This window comes from Lemur catta, chromosome 1 (genome assembly GCF_020740605.2).
Source record: "Lemur catta isolate mLemCat1 chromosome 1, mLemCat1.pri, whole genome shotgun sequence".
NCBI classification, from domain to species: Eukaryota; Metazoa; Chordata; class Mammalia; order Primates; family Lemuridae; genus Lemur; species Lemur catta.
In genome coordinates this window covers 183,144,065-183,161,537 of record NC_059128.1, presented here as the reverse complement: position 1 = coordinate 183,161,537, position 17,473 = coordinate 183,144,065, and positions in this window count along the sequence as shown.

Sequence of the window (17,473 nt, the reverse complement as noted above, 5' to 3'; positions counted from 1 at the left end):
CCTTTTTGTCTTACTGAACAGTTGGTGGTGGAAGAAGACATGTTGGCAATGATGCAGGTAAGGAATCCAGTTTCTCCTGCCAGCCTTTCTCCTGAAAATAGTGGCAATAACACCAACTATGTCCCTCTTGAACTTTGTGAAAATGGCAAATACAAGGGGAGAACCCACAAAGCTTGGACCAGGTCTAAGCTAATGTAAAATTTAAGGTGGCAATTACTATGAGGTGCTGATCCTGCACTTGCATAACCTTGAGAGTGAGTGCCATCTTAAGTTTTGTGCCTTGGTTATCTGACCCTAGTCCCCCATGACTTCCCTCTGCACTTTTCAATGTCCCTATATTATAAGCCACCTATGAACAGGTATAAATCAAGTGACAAGAAAATCCAATTGAGGTAGCAAGTGTAGTGATCTTCCATTTGGTGCATCTGGGAGATATTTGATAAGGGACTTAGTACAGATAGAGTTGAGAGTTCTGAATATTAGAAGTCTTCTAGGTTAATTAACCTAGCATGCTTTAAAATACATTTTATTTGCACACGAGCTTGTCCCCATGAACAAAAGAGAAATGTCTAACCTGATGAAACTGTATATTCTACCTCTTATTTGTTCTTTGTCCTGGATTTATGTCCTCAACTTATCCCAAAGAGGCTACTTTTTTATGTAATTAACTTAATCACTAGTTGAAGAGAATTCTCTCTATCTGCAACTACTCAGAGATTATGTTCTAAGTAATGTATATGTTTATAGTTACTTGTGTTCAGAATCACATGAAGATTAATGAAGTTTTCTCTGCTCCTAGTAATCTTAAAAAAAAAATACTTACCTTTGCTATTTATTCTCCTGAAATGATGTCTCTATGTTTGTGCAGTATTCCAGGATCCTCCCTGTGAATGTCTTATTTTGCTCTGGATTTTGGCAGAACAACTTCCAGATTATTTGTAACCTGAGCAACTCCTCCACTGCATAAAAATAATTATACTCCCTCTTCCTTCCTGCTTTGGACTACAGAAAGCCCTTGCTACTTGCCCTTTAATTGGGTTCTTAGCATTTAGCCATTTCATGTTCATTATTACGTAAACTTTCCATTCTGTATGCACCTCTTCTTGGTCAAAAATAAAAGATGGAAGAATCTTTTCTCTCACTTATGTTTCTGACCATGGGATTCTAAATCCTGTTCAATGTCCTTAGAGCTAAGTTAGCTCCCAACCTATGGATTAATTATTTATTTAGACGACAAACTTGTTCCTGTCTCCCTTTTCCCCCTTGTGCACTTGCATTGCCGGCCCTGATTCAGAACCTCTCAGGTAGGGGCCACAACCTCAAATGCTTTGAGTCCAGTCAGAATGTATAAATTAATAAAGCTGAAAGGTGAAAGAGGGTAGACCCATGGTAAACTGGGAGTGTGGATCCTCCCTAGAGGTTTTGCATGAACCCCAAGTTCAAATCCAGATAGATAAGGGAGCAAACATAATTCATAGATATAAAATAAAAATGCTGTATAAATAGTGCATGCATACATGTTTGTATGTACGCATGTGTGTTTTGACTGTTCTACTTGGAAGGAGGCTTTGTTTATGTGAAAGTATTATACTTTACAAAATTTTCATGTATAACATAAATCTCTCAATAAAAGCAAGTAAAAATGAAAATTTGGGGCCAGAAAGAAACATTTTGCAGTTGATCTAGACGTCCATGCTGGAGGTAAGCTAAATATAAGCTAGCAGCGTTCCCAGGGAGAGAGAAGCGGCAGAACTCCCAATTTCTAGGAGAAACAAAATGCTAAAAATAAACTTCCAGCAGTAAGCCTGGGAGGAGGATTTAACAGCAGTGTAAGAGTCTTGCTCCCGTTTTCAGGGGAGATTAATGAGCAAACATCTTCTCCCGCTATTAATGGTTGTAGCATTTCAAACTGGAAAAAAATTCCAGAGTAAACAAAAGCAACACTGAGGTAGTACTAAGACCAAATAAACCGATGATTCTGCTGTACCTGTACCTTTCCACATTAATTCTTAAATAAGTTTATCAGAATCAATTGGAATCTTAAACTATGAAAACAAACACCATAAAAGGATTGTTGAAAGCCCCATACATTTCATTTATTTTAAAAAGTAAAATTCAAATCTGAAGTGTCTTGAAATCAATCTTCTAAATGAAAATAAAATCAGTCCTTCATTCTATTATTTCCCAATATGATATTTTCTGGTATTATTTATAAAAATACTAGGTAGTATACAAACTTAAATGAACAATGACCAAAAGTATAATTTCAGATATTTATATCAATATAGCAAAAAGATATGATTGACTGAATATCAACCACAATTAAATTATCTTTAGGGCTTTGTCTGAATATATATTCTTCAATTAAAATTGTACCTACCTTTAACATGGACATAGGAAGAAAAATAGAAAACGATGCAGAAGAATTTGTTGTATAGTGCCATATATCTTTGTAAAACAAACAAACATAGTTGTTCTCACGATGGTGCTTGAAAAACAACTCTTTTTCCCAAAGGTGATTTAATTCTTGGTAAATAATTGAAATGGTCTGGAGCCACCTTGTGGTAGTCACTTGTAATTAGCTGTAATTTTTAAAGCAATGATCTAACTATATTTAAGAATAAATAAAAGGTGTTTTATAGCTGTGAAATTATCTAATTTCTTCCAGAAAGTTAACTTTCCAAGTACAAACAACATATTTATGTGGCAGAAGTGCTAAACAAAAATATATTTGTAATGGAAAGTAATGATAGTGATAATAATTTATTCAGGGCTTCCTGTGTGCCAGGCACTGGGCTGTAAGTCTTGGGTGCATTCACTTACCGGATGTGGATGGGGGGGTACTCCTGAGGAAACTGAGATTGAATAATTCAATTTATTCCTCAAGGCCACACAGATTTAGTAAGGAGTTGGGTGGCATTTGAATGTCACATCTAAATCCAGAACCTTAGTCACTACTATACTTTTAAAAATGCTTACTATATACCAGGCATCATGTTAAGTACTTTATATTTGTTATCTAGTCATGATAACACTCTTATGAGATAAATGTTATTACATCGATTATACAAATGCAAATATACAGAATGAATATACAACCTGCACAAAGTTACTCAGCTACAACTGACAAAGCTGGGATTTGAACTTAGGAATACCCCACACACGCCCAGAAAGGGTCCGGAGAGAAGGAGGGAGATATTAAGAGAGTTTGTTGAATCTGAGGCTCAAGAGTCCATCTGATGGGGTCTAGGAAGAATTTGTTTTCTTTAAGACTGGCAAATCTGTTTGATATGGCTTTAAACTAATTATGAGGGAAGACTGAGAAAAAAACTCCATATATATATAAATCTGGTTATTATGGAGGGTACTCTAAGTCTTAGCTTCACTTATACACACACACACACACACACACACACACACACACACACACACACACCCTGTGGGTCTTAGTGAATATTTTGCTTTAGCTAGAATATGCGCTCTTCTTACCTCAATTAATTCTATTCCTTTCTGAGAATCAACCTAGACATTAGTTTACTGAGAAGCTTCCCTGGCCTCCGTCCTTAATCCAAGTGCCTCCTGTGGCTTCCACAACACCCTGCATGCTGCCTTTCCTAGTACGTGGCACACTTCATTGTGATTGTACTTTCCAAGCTCCAAGGGTCTCCATGCTGGTTCCTCTGTCAGTGGACCTCTAGCATTCAATAAATCTTGTCGTCAAATGAATTAAGATCCCCACAGAAATCACAATCTAGGTCATGAAAATAAAAGCAATAAGTACCATAGGTGCAAGGTAGAAGTCTGAATAGGGTAAAGTGGATGTACAAAAGGGGCCAGAGGCAATTTTATCTGGGGAAGAAGAGGGTTAAAAAGGTTTTTCTCCAAGAGGTGATATTTGATTCACGGAGGGGCAGATGGAAAGGACAGATGGATCATCCTAAGGAATGAGATATGGCCCTCAAATATTAATGTACAGGAAAATAAATCTCCTGGGGAATTTGTGAAAATGCAGATTCCTGGGCCAAATGCCCAGGCATTAAATTTCAGTAGAACCCTGGAGTCAACATTTCCAAGAAGCTTCTCTGCTGCTTCCAGTGCAGATGGTTTTCATGTCACGTTTTAAAGAAACTGGAAGGCATGAGAAAGCATGGTGTGTTTGAGGCCAGGCAAGAAGTTTGCTGGGGCTGTAGATTTGTGATTCAGGGGAAGAGTGTTGAAAGGTATGGCTTGGGAGTCAGTTGAGACCATATACTGAAGAGCACTGTGGGTCATGCCAAGGAATTTAAATTTTATTCTCTAGTACTATGGAACTGTTAATGATTTATAAGTGGGAAAGTGCTATGATCAGATATTATTTGGTTTCACTACAGAGTATGGAATTCATGAGAGGCTGAAGATGGTGTGCCCACAAAACCTCTCCCCCACGCATTGCCTCAATGGACATGAGCGAGGTTTTTCAACTTTTTCCAAGTTCCCAGACCTATTCTTGCCTCCATAAATTTTCTATGACAATCTCTTCAGCTTGTGTTTTCATTTCAGTGATAATTTTGATGAATGTAATCTTTCCTCAATTCATTTCATGGACTGCTTTATAACCAATACTACTACAAGATTCTAGTGGCTCTTCTCATTCGTGCTTCTCTCTGCACCTTGCCTGGTGGACCAGCAAGGCCTGATGGGCCCCAGTTCCAAGCTGTATAAATTTAAATCCCAATTGTCACTAACTAGCTGTGAGACTTTTGGCAAATCATATTCCTCTTGTGCCTCAGTTTCCTCTTCTATAAAATGGGAAAATAGAAGTGCCTAACCTTTAGGGGTGTTGTATTAGATGTGTCAACACTGCAAATGTAAAGTGTTGGAACAGTGCATGATACAGAGTAAGAACTATATAGGTGCTTTTTTAAATTTCAATAGATTTAGGGGGTACAAGTATTTTTTGCTTTAACTCTTTTTATTGTTGCTTTATGTTAGAAGCCTCTCCTAAGCTGTGGAGCTTTGTTTTACTGCCATAGTTGCACTTACCTCAGCAACTGCTTGACATAGCCACCAGCCACTTCCAAAATATGAGAAATATGTTGTACTGGCCTCCTGACATGGGTTTACTTGAGAAATTACTTTATTACTACATCCCTGCTATAGGAGGAAGCCTTAAAGTCATACCAGACTTTGTAGCTTGGATTCACAGGAGAAAGCGTGTATGTTTCCATTTTGATCTTCCTTAAATGACTAATTCCCCAGTGTCAATGCTCTAAGCTGCAAAGAGCAGGGAGCTTGTTAGGGAACCAAATTTTATTAATTTTATTTTTTCTTTCCTATATCTGAAGATTCCACATGACCATAAGTATCCTTTATTGCCTCTCCTACTGTATCTGGGAATGGTGGATGTTTGTAGGAATAAGGCGTTTGGGAATCTGGGACTTAGTGAGGCTGAGCATGTCAGGGTTTAAGTATCATGGACCCGAGACTCCTTCCTAAAAGCATTCCTTATCTCTCATGCCCACTCTGTCTAGCCCAACCCCTTAATGGTCATGGGCTAATTAGAAGGGAACAGAAGCAGATGTGTTATGTGTAACTCTTATACCAATATGGAAGGATAAGAAAAAGTTATCATCATTAGCAAGTCACATACACACATAAAACCCTGGAAAATGTTCTACTAGTGTGTCACTTCAGGATCAAGAGATATGTAATAACTCATCCAGAGTTCTCCTGTTGGCAAAGAGTCAAGACTGGCTTCATTCTATTCAGCTTGCCCTGGGCACAGGGAGTTAGCTCTGGATTCCTAGAGCGTCCCTCATGGACTTCTCTATACCTTCAGGTCAGCAAGCATCTCTTCTAGACTCTTAACCTCAGGATTTCTTTGCTTTTCTTCACACTCATCTGCCTCCTCTCAGACCTTGGTTTCATTAACTAATTCCCCCCATATCCAGAGTTGTATCTCCTGATTCTGCTGGTAGGGCAGGGCTCACGGGGGCCATACCTGCAGAGCTGCTTGTTTTCTTGCCTCTGTGTATGGGTCAGTGGTCCAGGGTGGAGTACACCCTCTTCACACAAGCAATGCTCATTTCCAGTCACCTTTATAAACGGGCTGAAATCTTCTCCAATCTACCACCAAACACTGGGTTCCCATCACAATTCTCTTATGACTTTATACAATGCCAACATTCTATAGCAAGACCTGGTGGCTGGTTTACAGATCTTCATCCCATGTGCATAGTCCATCACTGTTTTCCTGCCTCAAGGCATTATGCCAACAGCATACAACAGCAAGAGGGGAAAACCACTCTATTTTTTTCAACTTAGTTTTATATGAAGCAATGAGGCTTTTTTTGCCCCATTGTAAACAAAACAAAGAAGAGCAGCTGAGGCTCTCATCTCAATGTCAAGAAATAGGAGTGAGAAAGGGGTTATTGACTGAGAGGTCTAGGAAATCTGTCTGCTCTTTTAGCTGCACTGTCTTTTCATCTCTAGGAGTAGAGTTCCTAGCAAATTCTACTAAATCTCTTTGATATAAGGTTTCCCTAGGAATGATAGGATATTTTGTTCCCTAACTGAAACACAGTTCAGAGAAACTAGGTCCCAAGATTCTTCCCTTGATGGGAATGGGCTCAAGCTGGGAACCCCAGGTGCCCTGGTCCACGTGGAACAGACTTTGAAGTAGCACCTTGAAGCATCACCACACACAGGCTGTTTAGGTCCAGGCTACCTGGTTCTATTCTAAATCTAGAGGTTTGCTGGTTTTTATCAACTTCTGTCAGGCCACCACTACAGGAAAGTTTTCCCCCTGAACATCCTAATTATAGATATATAAGGTGGAAAGGTTGAGGGTAGCAATTTGGGAAATTCCCACTCCTTAAATATGACCATAAACCTACCGACTTCTCCTTAGCAGCTTAAGGTATCCTGTCTTGACTTTGAATCACACTGCTTGTTCAATGTGTAATAGTTTACGTAGCTCCTGTTTTTCTACATTTATTTTCTACTACCGTGATAGGTCATGTGAAACACAAATATATTGCCAATGATAAAAAAATCTATTGTAGGCTTTTGAATCATTATGTTCTTTGAAAGAGCCATCCCTCTAAAATGTTCTATAAAGTTTAGTGTTCTGGAAATCCCATTCATTGCTATTTTTCTTCTGTCCAGCCCTTGCCCCTTTTTTTGGAAGCAAGAAAAAAAAAAAAAAACACCTTCTTCTAGCCAGCAGCATTTGGTTTTATTTTTTCTTCCACCCTCCACATGATTCAGTTGAGGTGAATCAGCCACCACCTTGCTTCCATTCTTCATTCTGGCTGATGGAGACCACCTGCCATAGGACCTGCTCTGGGAGCCTGTAATGGATAAGAGCAGCAAATGCTTGGAAGAGACTTAGAGGACACTAATTCATATCACTGCTCCAGTTGGGTACTCGGGTGATGAACTGACCCCCACATCAGTGTCCACAACCTCTCTCCTCCACAGCCTCCTCCAGAAATTCTAGATGTATGATGCACTGCACCTGCAGGTGCCCTCAGTAATTGAGACCAAGGGTCCTGAGCTCTCAGGCTGAAGGAGGGCACATGGCCAGATGCTTTTCAGAGACTTGAAGAATGTGGTCCTCCTGGCATGGGTCCCCATCTATCTGTACTCACATCTCTGCCAGTGGAACCAACATCTTCAGAGGAGGTGGCCTCTGGAGGACCCTGGAGGTGTCAAGCAGGGCTGAGCTTAACAACAAACAAGGCTGTGCTGGCCCAGGCCTATGGCCCAGAGGACTTTTTGCCTCTGGCATTCAGTCAGTGCATTTTGTCCTACAATAAAAATATTAATAGCTTACACGTTTATTGCTTATCCTGCCCCAGGTCCTATTCTAAGTTCTTCACATACATAAACTCAATCTTCTTACAAAAGGTCACACTCAAGGATCCAGAAGGCCACATGTGGCCCCAAGGTTAAACCTAGTCCTTAGCACATTCAGCTGTGTTTGGCCACTAGAATAGAACATCCATTACCTCCGATCTGTGTGGTGATGCAATTCAGATAAAGCAAAGTAACTTATTGAAAACAGCTCTGCAATCCCAGACAGTAACTTTTCAAAATATGTCTACAGTATGTATCTCTTATACTTCACTGCTAAAAAAAATCTGTGTCCTTTCCCATCCTTGGATGATATTACAAAAGCCCTCTTCTATTGCTTTAGAACTCCTTAAAGCCCTTCATTCAATTCACATAAGGACATGACAATATACTCCAGGAAGTCATCTGTCTCATATAGGTAGCAGGCTAGATGCCATTTTAAACTCATCTGGTATTCTCCATCTATGGAAATATTTAGCATTTGGCTGAATAAAGGTAGTGATACATTTCAGAAATGAAACATCCATTTCCTTCCTCTAATCGGGTAGCCTATAGCTTACTTACAACACATCACATCTGTTCTATCCCCCTTTGTCCTTACCAACATGAGCTGCTTCTTTGTGTGCTTTTTCATGCATTCATCTTAGATTTGTGGATTTCTACACATGCAGATATATTCCTCTTGGTCAACAATACTTATTTGTCTCTGTTTCTTTCTTTTTTTTTTTTTTGAGTTGTCTCTCTCTTTTGAAAGAGACTATTCCATCATTGTATCAGTTAGGATGCTTTTGATACCAACTAACAGAAAATCTAACTCAAACTAGGTTAAGCAATAAAAATGATATATTGTTTCATATAAAATAAAATTAAGAATTAGCCTGAGCCCTAGATAAGGCTTGATCCAGTGGTTCAGGAATGTAACCCGCAATTTGGCTACTTCTTTATCCTAACGTGTTACAAATGCTCTCGACTGTTTCCAGTGGCCATATTCATAACTGGTAGTACGACAGAAACCCTCTGGGCATTTATGGTAAAAGGAAAGAAGTTATTTCCCCAAAAGCCTCAAGACACATTTTCCTGTGTCACAATGTCCAACTAGGTCACACGTCCGTCTTTAGGCAATCAGTTTTGGCTGGTAGATGGTATATGCTGGTTTGCTTTGTCAAAAGACAAAATTACCACACATTTAGTTTAAAGATCTAATTGGCTGTTTTTGCAATTCTAGAATCAGGCAACACCTCATTCTGTAAAATAGAATAAGTGTCCTGATGAACTGAGCAGAGAGGGTTGCCATTGTAGGAGGAAAAGGGTTGAAGAAAACAGAAACAGAACAAAAAGCAGATTGGTTATTTCAAAGTTATTTTCCTCATAGGGTGAAAACAGAAGGATTTTCCTTGTCATGTGCAGGCAAACTGGGCCACTTCTGATTGGTTGTTGTAAATCTCCTGTTTTTGGAAAACTGGCCCGTTTCAGGGTTCAGTTTCATTACATTGAACTTAGCGCTAGTGACTCCATTCTGGTTTGGGCTAGTCTTGTTGAGGCCTAGTGCAAGAACTCAGCCCCCAAAATGGCCTCCCATAAACTGTTTAACAGCTTAAATTAATCAGGGCCCACATCTGCAGATGGGGATAGGATCAGCTTTTTCCAGCCACAAAGGCTCTATTGAGGAAGGTACTTTTACCAGGGGGAAGGAAGGCTTGGATTCATCATACTATCCTACAATTACCACATTTCCATCATAAATCTAATCCCACTAATACTCAAGGAAGCCTGTGATGTATTATTTATCAAATTTTGGTAGCTCCTTTTCCAGTTGCACTTTGCATATTTCCTGTGTTCTTTGCATTGCTATGCACAGATATCTGAGGCCTTACATACTCTTACTGGATCCTTTCCCAACTATTTTCTTATGTGAATGACTGGGTCCTGAACCAAGTGCTTAATGTGTTTGCACATTAGAATTTTACAAAAGCCCTAGGTGCCATCAGCTTCTCTTTGCAGAAGAGGAAAACAAAGGTTAACCAATTTTCCCAGTGTTGTACAATTAATAAGTAATGAACCCAGAATTTAAACTGAAGCAGTTTCTCCCTAAAACTTGCAGTGTTAAGAACCATGTCTTCTCAGTTATCATCTTTCCAATGAGCCAAGGATTACCAAAAGTGCTACGACATTAACATGTACTATTTTAGTTATACTTAAAAAAAAAAAAAAACAAGAGAATAAGGAAATTATAACTTATTTTTTGGGACTAGTCATTTGTTGTCAGGAAATGACAAAGTACAAATGGAACTCTTTTTTATTCATACATTGCTTTTCATCTTTTCTGTCAAGGAGGGTGATCTTTGGCCTGAAAATGTAGCTCACGTGCTGGAAACAGGGAATCGATTTTGAAAATGGGTGAAGACATTATGGGAGAACACCTAGCCACTTCCATGAGCTTATGCCCTCTTGCCCAGACAAATTCAGTGTTGAGAACTGAGAGGAACTGTGACTGATTTAGTCTGCTGAAACAAAGACAGTGATCTATGACAATGGGAATTACTCCTGCAGGCTAGGGACTGGCAAATGCAGTTAAAAAAGAAAGTAGTTCCAAAAATAAATAAGTAAGTATACCAAAGGCCAAAGAACTGAAAAGGTTGCTGTTGATTGTGGGCAAGCTTCAAAACAAGCTCCAAAGTTTACCAAAGCATATTTATTAGTACTTAGAAAAAGAAGCAGGACTTTCAAGTAAAAATGGCAAGGTAGATGCTTATTTTCACTTCTTTCTTAAAATTTAAAACATCACAACAAAGCATATAAAATGCGTAAACCTGAGTACATATAGTAGCAAATTAGAAGGGTCCACATTTTTGTAGCTAAAAAGGCAACACATATGTGGTTACTGATCTATAAGTTTGTAGAAAGTGAAACCTAAGCCTGTAATAAAGCAGGGCAGTCAACGAGAAGTTTGTCCATCATAAACCTGTAGAGTCTTGGGAAGAGGGAGCCGGGTGGAGGGTAGTTACCATGCATAAAGCAAGGATAGGTACAAGTTATGAGGACGTGTTTTCCCTGCTTGGATCATATAATCTGGTATCCAATCATATAGCGCCCTAACCTCTACCATGCATGAGATTGGAGTATTCTTCTGTGGTCAAAATGACCTATGCAAGAGAAAAGCCCACTGATATTGACAATCAGAGGTTTCAAAATAAAACAGCTGGCTTGCTGGCTAATCATCTTATAGAAAATTAAATAGAAAGTCTGCTAGTTGAACAGGTGCTTCACCTCCGATTCAAACACTGATCTTCCAAATAGTTTTTTTTTTTGTCAGAGAAATAATCAAACTCTTGTAATTTTATTTCAACATATCATACCATTAAAATGACATAGGTCATCTTTGCGCCATAGGGATTATTAGTAGTTTGTGAGCTTTTTTTTTATATTTATTTTTATTTATGTATTTATTTATTTATTTTTTTATTAGTGCCTATCTTTTCAGCCAAACCAAGCTCCCATGTGATGTCCTTTCTGGGGTCACTCCCCCTAGATGGAATGCCTTTACCTTTCTTGACTTTTTGGTGGACTCTTCTTCATCCTTCAGGACTCAGCTCAAATGCCAACTCTCTCCTGGTTTCTTTTGTTGTCATTTTTACAAAAAGGTAGCATTCTACCTTTTTTGTTGTTGTTGTTGGTTTGTTTATTGTTATAATAATATATCTTGGATATATTTCCCTGTAGTATGTAGAGTGTCTTCATTTTTTTTTCAAGCTACCTATAATTCCACTGTGTGGATATACATAATTTATTTAATTAATTCCCTATTGACTGATACTTGTGTATACTCTCGTTTTTACAAACCGAGCCATAATGAATACCTTTGCAAGTATGTGATTTTACAAATATTCAAGTATTTCTTTAGAAATACTTAGAAGTTATACTTTAGAAGTATAACTTTCCAGAAATGGTAGGATGTGTAAAAAACATATATTTGTAATTTTAAAAGTTAATGCCAAATAAATTTCCGTAGAAGAGGTTCTAATTTCTAATCTCATTAGCAATGGATGAAAGTGCCTATGTACTCAGATCCTTACCAACATAGAATCTTACCAAACTATGGAACTTTTGACGAACTATGAATAGTTTCCTGCTTATGAGACTTATACTTTTCTTATCAAGTTTATTCCTAGGTATTTTATTATTTTTGTTGCTATTTAAGTAGGATTTTTCCTTTCATTACATCCTTTAAGTGGTAATTGTTTATATATTCTTGGGATTTCCAAGAATTCAATCATATCATCAATAAATAGTGATAATTTCCTCTCCTCTCCAATCTCTACACCTGTAATTTTTTTTCCTTGTCTAATTGCATTGAGTAGAACTTCCAGAAAAATGGAGAATAATAGAATAATAGTGGTGATTGAGAACAATCTAACTTGAGTGGGAAGACTTGGGGTGATGTCCCTTTAAGAGTGGTGATAGATTTAAGAGTGAAGATAGATTTATTTTATCTGTTCATATTTATTCCCATCTACTCATATTATCCTATTAATATTCCATTATCTTTTTCATCAAGAATGAATGTGAAATTTTGTAAAAATGTCTTTTTAATGACTGGAGATATTTATATGACTTTTGTCCTTAGATCTAATAATGTGAAGAATTATATTAATAAATTTCATAATATTAAAATATTTCTATGATAAACTTCTTTTAGAGACTATTTTTCTTTGATTAGGTGGTAGATTCTAATTTGTAACATTTTATTTCAGATTTTTACATTAGTATTCATTAGTGGGATGAATTTGTAGTCCTTCCCTCTCTCCTGCCCTCTCTCTTTTCCTCCATTCCATTCTTCCTTCCTTGTTTGCTTTTAAAATCTTTTTCTAGGTTTGATTTCAATTTTGCTTTCTCAAAAATAATTGTAAAGTTTCCCTTTTTTTCTAGGCAACATCATGAATTTATCCACTCTTTAAAATTTTGGTGAAACCACTAAGACTTGTGGTTTTGGGAGAAGACTTAGTTGGTTTTTTTTTTAACTTTATTTATTTCTGAAATCATTTTTACTTTCTGAAATTTACTGATATTTTTTGAAGCCAATATGTAGTCAATTTTCCTGAAAGCTTCATGAACATTGAAAAGGAAAATGTATTCTCTATTTTCAGCAGGGTTCAAATATAATATTTATATCTACCTTATAATTATGTTGTTTAGATCTTCTATGTATTTGTTTGTCTATTTGATCTCTCATGCACTGAGAGAGTAGAATTGAAGTCTCCTACAAGTATTTATGTTTCTCCTGTATTTTCTATGCTTTTTGTATACAGTGATACCATGTTATTTGGTTCATATTGATTTTTAAATTTTAAAATTCAAGAATTTTTTTTTTTTTGAGACAGAATCTCACTCTGTTGCCCAGGCTAGAGTGCCTTGGTGTTGGCCCAGCTCACAGCAACCTCAAATTCCTGGGCTCAAGCAATCCTACTGCCTCAGCCTCCTGAGTAGCTGGGACTACAGGCATGCGCCACCATGACCAGCTAAATTTTTATATGTATATTTTTAGTTGTCCAGCTAATTTCTTTCTATTTTTTTAGTAGAGACGGGGTCTTGCTCTTGCTCAGGCTGGTCTCAAACTCCTGAGCTCAAACGATCCTCCTGCCTCGGCCTCCCAGAGTGCTAGGATTACAGGTGTGAGCCACTACGCCCGGCCTAAAGTTCAAGAATTTTTATACATACACACAAACAGAAAAGTGCACTAATCACATGTATACAGTTTGATGAATTATTTCAAAATGCACACACCTAAGTACCACCAAAATAAATAATAGAATATTTATTCTAGACAATGCCTGGCTTCCCATATTACTATTAATATTTTTTAAAACTGACATTTAGTAACTTTACTAGGTAGGGTATGTATCAGTGTTGATCATTTTAGGTCAGTATTTTCTGGCACATGGTGTACTCTTAACATGTTGCATCAGGGAAGTTGGCTTGAAATATATCTTTATCTTGGCTCTATTTTATTATTCTGTTCTTCTACTTTGGAAAATAGTTAGGTGTGTGTTGGATCTCTTCATGTCCTATATTATTTTCTTTCTAATTCTTTTTAGTTCTTTGTTTCCATCTTATTCTGTTCACCTTTTCCCATTTCTATCTTTTTCTCTCTTTGCTGTGTTTTCTGAACATTCTCTAACATCTACTTTTGTTTTAATTTTTCCTTCATTATGTTGTAATTTTTTTCTTCTACTTCTTTCCTGAAGTCCGTCAGATTATATATTTTTCCTACTGTAGTTTTTTTCATTTCTTTTCTGAATTCTTTCATTTTTTGCTTAAGACCTTCTTTCATTAAGGAATTGATTCATTAAGCTTTTAATACAATTCATAGTAAAATATATTACAATTTTTATCTGCTTTATTGATTTTTTTGTTCTTATTAATGCTTTCTTTGTTTTAACTTTTGCTGCTATTTTTTCTTCTCTATCTTTCAGTATCTTTGCATCAATCCTTTGCTGGTTTCTTTTTATTTTATTTTATTTTTATTTATTTATTTATTTATTTTTGAGACAGAGTCTCGCTCTGTTGTCCAGGCTAGAGTGCCATGGCATCAGCCTAGCTCACAGCAACCTCAAACTCCTGACCTCAAGCAATCCTCCTGCCTCAGTCTCCCGAGTAGCTGGGACTACAGGCATGCGCCACCATGCCCGGCTAATTTTTTTTTCTATATATATTTTAGTTATCCATATAATTTCTGTCTATTTTAGTAGAGATGAGGTCTCGCTCTTGCTCAGGCTGGTCTCAAACTCCTGAGCTCAAACTATCCACCCGCCTCGGCCTCCCAGAGTGCTAGCATTACAGGTGTGAGCCACTGCACCCAGCCCTGGTTTCTTTTTAATTCACCCATTATTGAATTAAGGGGTTTTCCCTAGATCTTCTGTGTATTTTGGGTATGCAAAGAGGGGCATGCATAGTGTTCCAGGCAAGCCAGTGATCACAGCCCAGAGGTTCTGTGGTGTACTATTGCCATGATTTTTGTTAACAACTGAACTTTAGAACTCAATGCTAGCACAGGAAATTATGTTACATATTGGAAAAGACAGAAAATTGTAAATTCTTTTGTTCTTCTTTCCTCTGCTTTCTTAGTATAGGTATGTTTTGAAGTATGGGAAAACATGTTTAGTCTCTGTGCATTGCATGTGTTTGTGCACATGCATTTTGTCATATAATGGCAGGATAGAATATGTAAAGGAACTATGCCAACATTTGGTTGGTTAATTCCTTTTTACCATTTAGAAAGAAGGTGATAGGTTATTGGTTGTTGTTGAAAGATCATGGAGGCAAAGGCAATAGCAGACAAATCTTTATCTCCCTCCCCACCCATAGTTTGTGCCTCAATGATTTTAACTTCTAAGATATGTACACTGAGCTTTGAAGTATTTGAAATAACATAAAGTAGTTGAAATATGTGAAATATTCAAGTAACATACAGTACTCACAAGTGAATATATGTGGGGGGAAGTGAATAGAGAATAGATGACCTTGTTTATTTCTGACCTAAGTACTTAGTGATGTGATAAAATGACTATATTTGAATTTTATGGAATAGACTATTTGAATGATCAGATTTAAAAGTATCACTGCCTTTAATTATGATGTATTACATGCTATAATTATGGGATCTAAGGATTCCAATTCAATTTTTTCTCATTAGGTTTCACAAGGAAGCCAAAACAAGATTATTTACTTACTTAAATAATAGCTTTTCAAATTTAATAAATATTTTGGAGTAATGCATTATATAAGTCAAATTATAGTCAACTAATATATCTGAAAATGTATTAATCGTAAAACATTGTACTAAGTGGCTTACGACCACAAACAAAAATGTAGTGTCCTTTCTTCCTGAGCTCATATTAATAATTTACTAGGGATGATAAATATATCTAAAAATAATTGGGATAAAGTGTAGATATGAGTAATTGAGAAATTAATCCTGACTAGGGAGTCAGAGAATACTTTCATTGGGGAAAATGTAGGTGGGGAAGGGCAGGTATTGCAAAGCAGACTTAAGGGGAAAGGTCCCTTAAGGACATTTGAGTATGTGATCTGCTGGAGGTCTGGTGAGCACATGGTATAGCTAGAGAGCAAGACATGAAGGGAGATCGGTAGCAAGGGAGACCTTTTCATAAGTAGACTCAGAATTTTCTAATTTTATTTATTTATTTATTTATTTATTTATTTATTTATTTATTTATTTATTGAGACAGAGTCTCACTCTGTTGCCCAGGCTAGAGTGCCATGGCGTCAGCCTAGCTCACAGCAACCTCAAACTCCTGGGCTCAAGCAATCCTACTGCCTCAGCCTCCCCAGTAGCTGGGACTACAAGTATTGCACCACCGTGCCTGGCTAATTTTTTTTCCTATATATTTTAAGTTGTCCAGCTAATTTCTATTTTTTTTAGTAGAGATGGGGTCTCACTCTTGCTCAGGCTGGTCTTGAACTCCTGAGCTCAAAGGATCCACCCCCCTCCACCTCCCAGAGTGCTAGGATTATAGGCATGAGCCACTGCACCTGGCCAGAATTTTCAAATTTTAAAGGATCGTAATATTCATTAAGATCATTATGCAAATGAAGAAACTGTAAGTAAGGAAAATTAATTGACTCCCTAAATGTCTCAGAGTTCTTGAAGACTATGCTGGGACTCAAAGCCTGGACTCCTGGCTCTTGGTTTAGTGTTTTCCCCAGTCCCTGCACTCCTTCTAAAAGATAATGGTAAAAGCGAAGAAGACTTTGAACAAGAGAGAAGAAATATGGAAACTGTCTAGGAAGATTAGATCTAAAATTTAAATATATTAGAGGAAAGAGGAGAGAGAAGTAAGGAGATCAGTTAGGCAAAAGTTGGATTATCGTAAGAAAAGTCTACCCCAATTCCATTTTGAGGTCTCGCAATGCCCTGGGGTAGATAGAGTGTTGGCTAGAATGCTTATTCAACCATTTAGTTTAAGGAAATATATGGACATGCAGGAAAATAGAAGTATTTATGTATATGTTTGCTCTGTGGGGGAATTGACATGAATAACAGAATCAAGACCTGCATATGTAATGTGAAGGTCTAGCTTTGCCATCTTGAGTCACCTTGGCCATGTCACATATATTGCCTCCATTCTTTGGACACTTGTCCAAAAGGTCACTCCTCTCAAGATCACTCCTTAGAGAGGAAATAATAATCTAAAGCAAATGAGTACTTTATTCAGGTATAAAACCAACACATGTAATTTAATAATCAGATTGAAACTCATTGCTGTGGGCTTCATTCAAAATCAGTACATAAGTACAGCCTTTCATATTTTATCTCTTTTTTTCTCCCCCTTCAAGAGCTGAATATGTTTCAAGTTCATCTTTTGTCTAAGCAATCAATTCTCAGGAAAATTGGCTGTCAAGCCTACAGCTTGAAGAAAATAAAAAGAAGAATATCAATAAGCTTCCCGCTGTTTTGTCCTTTATAAATGGCCAGATTTATGCTTTGTATACCTGCTACCTATTTTCTGAAGCTAAGCAGTTGGCCTCCAGAGGCGAAAAAAGCCCATGTACCATCCACTTTAAAGATCTTGGCATTTACCTCTGAGACTACTTAATTAGCTTTTTTAGTTTTCTCATT